Source organism: Gavialis gangeticus, unplaced genomic scaffold (assembly GCF_001723915.1).
Source record: "Gavialis gangeticus isolate Ggan-Ray unplaced genomic scaffold, GavGan_comp1, whole genome shotgun sequence".
Lineage (NCBI taxonomy): Eukaryota > Metazoa > Chordata > Crocodylia > Gavialidae > Gavialis > Gavialis gangeticus.
In genome coordinates, this window is record NW_017729000.1 from 18650346 (window position 1) to 18654395 (window position 4050).

Below are 4050 nucleotides of genomic sequence, written 5' to 3' on the forward strand. Positions count from 1 at the left end.
CTCTCAATACATAGCTGGTAGGTGTTCAAAAACCATAGCAAGGGATGCAGTAAAATTATTTGAATAGAATAAACAAAAGCATAGAAATCATAAGGAAGTAGGGCTGGAAGTGTCCTCTATAGGTCATTTAGTTGACCCCCGTGCCTGAGGCAGGATCATCCCTATTCAAACCATTCTGTACAAATCCATCATGTAACCTCTTAGTAAAACTCCCATCAACCCTGACATGACACCCTAACCTGCCTCAGGTAAAGCAGGGAGACCACAGGAGTCAATGTCCTGCTTCTGCAAAAAGATTTTAAATATACACTTAAGAGATCCCAAGTAGAGGACCACACCACCTGCTACAGAGGAAAGCAAAAACTCCCACAGTCCATACCAATCTGGCATGGGATAAAATTCCTTCCACAACTGAAATGTGGCAATTGGTCTGACCCTGAATGGAGAGGCAAGACCCTGTAGCCAGGAAACTCTGGCTTTAAGTCCCAGCAGGAGACTAGTACATCCCAGTCAAAATCCCCAGCCTTGGCTGCAACAAATACCCAGTGCCTCTGGGGGTTGTATTAAAAAAACAAAAACCCCAAAACATGTAGCAGAAAGGGGAAGGGAGATGGGATTCCATCCCAAACCCATGAGGCAACCAGGAAAGCCCGGCAGCATGGGAAATACCCATAGCAGAACACAGGCATATCTATGCCTGTATCATCCCCAACTAGTGGCTGTCCAACCTCTTCTTGAACACCTCTGGTGATGGAGAGTCCACATCTTCCCTAGGCAGTCTATTCCACTGCCTTCCTCTTCTAATGGTGAAGAAGTTTTTCCTGATATCCAGTCTACTTTGCTGCATGTCTTTGTCCCTGATGTACTGATTGGTTAGTGAACTGGTAATTAAAGGCTAAGTAAAAATCAGTGCAAAAAATAAAAACTCTTCTGCAGCAGTGCTCAGTACATGAGCTGTTCTGCTGAGTTTATAACAGTAATAATCACCTCCGTGTAGAGCATTTTTTTTATAATTAATGACCAACTGGAATGTGGAGCCATGTGAAGCCAAACATTAATTGCTAGAGAATGTTTCTTGTTAACCAATATTGCTTAAACAACATGCAAAGCTATTCAGAAGTATGTTCAGTTCACATAAACAAAACTCAATTGAGATTAATCTATGTGCATATCTTACTTTCACATAGAAAAAAACAGGAGGTGGGCGCATCCGTAGATTATCTCTCATCAGCACAAAATGTTTGCCAGTTGGTGTATCGTCCCAGTAATACTCTAGGTTACTTAAATAAAGCAGTAATGTTTATTGCAAAAGAAAACATTGCTTCCCAGTATGATGCTGCTAATTCAGAATGAAAAAAAGAAAAGAAAGGAAAAGAAAGAGACATCAAACATATGAAAACAAAGGCCATGGAATTATATCACTGAACAAACAGCCCCAACAGGCAGCATGGTGTATATTCCCCTATTTGGAAAAACAGATTATATGAACACGTTCCAACATTACACTGACTGCGCTCCATTAGTCCCCATATGGTGAGTGGCTAACTATCTTCTGGTACCTAGTATGTCAGCCGCACAGTCTAACCAGTGTTTTTGATCACTTTATAAATAGTTTTCACTTTAGCAGGTTTCATTATTCTGTCTTAACTATAGTGGATTTCCACATTGTAGCTCATTGCTCCATCACCTAATTATACTATTTGATGATAATTAATGTCCTTGAATGAAAGCAAAATAGTATGCAAATGACTCATATCAATTGTGCTTTTTTGGAAGGTGCGAAACAAAAGAGAATGAATGCCCAATTGTCCTTGCAGTTTGCAGCTTTTTCATGATCTGAAAAAATAACTGGCCTTTTCTTGTATGAGTTGTTGTGGTACCAAAGCCCCTCAGATGTTCCTTTAATATGAATATTAATTCAAATGTCACTTGTTATGTGAACAAGACAGAAAAAAATAATTGAATGCTGGTCTGATTCTCCAATGTCTCTTCTGACATAGCCTCTACGTTCCCTTGAAACCACTGGCAAAAATAACCATACATCTATATTAGTACTCATCCTGGATGCTATACAAAACAGATACAAAGATGAGGTCAAAAAAGCTTATATTTAGACATTTGAGTGTGGCTTCCTTAGAGAACAGAAGGTTTAGAAAACACACAGGATACACAGGAAACCAATTAACTAGGAGTGGGATGGCAATACATTCTTACCTTTTTTGTACATTGAGTAGGCCTGTGCAATGTGGCTAGTATTCGCTTCAGATTTGACCAATTTGGGGACAGTGATTGGATTTGGTGATTCAAATCACTGTCCTGAATCAGTTCGGTTGAATCCAATTGGGAGATTCAACAGCCACTGAATCAGCCGAATCTCCAAATTGAACAGGCCCCATTCCCTGCCCGCTCTCCCAGCCCTGTCAATGGCTGTCCCCCCCGGCCCCAGTGTCCCAGCATTTAAAAAAAAAAAAAATCCCTCAACTCACTAGCTCCTGCCAGGTGGAGGGCAATTGCCACTGCCCCCCACTGCCCCATGCTGCATGGGGGGTGCTCTGCCACAAGCCCCAGACAGCAGCTGCAGGGGAAGGTGGGGGAGTTTATTTGTTGTTGTTTTTTTAAAGTGCGGGGATGCTGGGGCTGGACAGGGCAGGCATTGATGGGGCTGGGAGAGTGGGCAGGGTTTGGGGGGCACTCAGGAGGGTGCTGGGGGAGCAGGCAGGGGATGGGGCCTGGTGGGGGTCCCCCCCATAATCTAGCCCCACTCCCCACTTACTGGCATGGAGCCCAGGTCCAGCTCCCTGCGGTGGCTAGCGGGGGCTACCCGAATCTCTGAATCTTCTCTGAATCGAATCAGAGGCTTTGAATCGATTCAGACCTTTTGACTGGTTTCCTGATTTGATTCGGATTCGGAGATATGGCCACCGAATCGGGCTGAATCTCCTCCGAATTGAATCAGCCACTGAAGCTTCGCACAGACCTAATACTGACCTGCTCGTTACTATATAATTCATCCATATATATGGCATTACAGCTTAAGCACAGTTATTGTCCACCTGCTAAAAGTATAATGGGGTCATTTGACCTTCCATGCAGGAAATCAAGTCTTATTTTCCTGTATATCACTTATCAATATAAAAATTGGAAGCTAAGGGCAAATCTTAAAATCCTTCTTCCTGATAATGTACAAAACACAAAGCACCAAGTACTTAAAAAACAAAAGGCAAGGCAAACACACCTCAAACCCAAGCAAGTTGTGATGAACTATGGGTTTTATTATAGTTTTTCTGTATTAACAGTGTTCATATTGTTATGTTGCATCTCAGCTTTCCCCTAAAGCTAGTCCCTGGGGAAAAATTGAGCTAATGAGACACTGAAGTAGGGGGTCTACCTGCATGCAGGATACAACAAGACAGATCTTCAGTATCACCAAGACTTAAGTAACTATCTTGATGGTTCAGGTGGGCTTGGTACTCAAGGCCAATGTGGTGCCTATCTTCAAGGAAGGGAGGAAAGTGGATCTGGCAAACTACAGGCTCATCAGCCTGACCTCTATCCCAGGGAAGGTCTTAGAAAAGTTGTTGCAGGTCTTAGAAAAATTTATTAAAGAGGCCATCCTTAATGAACTGGCCGACGCCAACATTCTGAGGGATAGCCAGTATGGGTTTATTACAGGTAGGTCTTGCTTAACCAATCTCATTTCCTTTTATGACTGGGTGACCTATCACCTGGACAAGGGAGAAGAGATTGATGTCATATATCTTGACTTCAAAAAAGCTTTCAATCTGGTATCCCATGATTACCTCTTGGCAAAACTGGCGAATTGTGGTCTTGGGTCCACCACGATCCTCTGGCTGGGAAATTGGCTCCAAGGTCAGACCCAGAGGGTGGTAATTGATGGAAGTCAATTTTCATGGGGCCCTGTGACTAGTGGGATCCCCCAAGGCTCTGTCCTTGGACCCATATTGTTCAACATCTTCATTAATGATGTGGACTTTGCAGTCAGAAGCAGACTGGCCAAGTTCACTGATGACACCAAACTTCAGGGCAAAG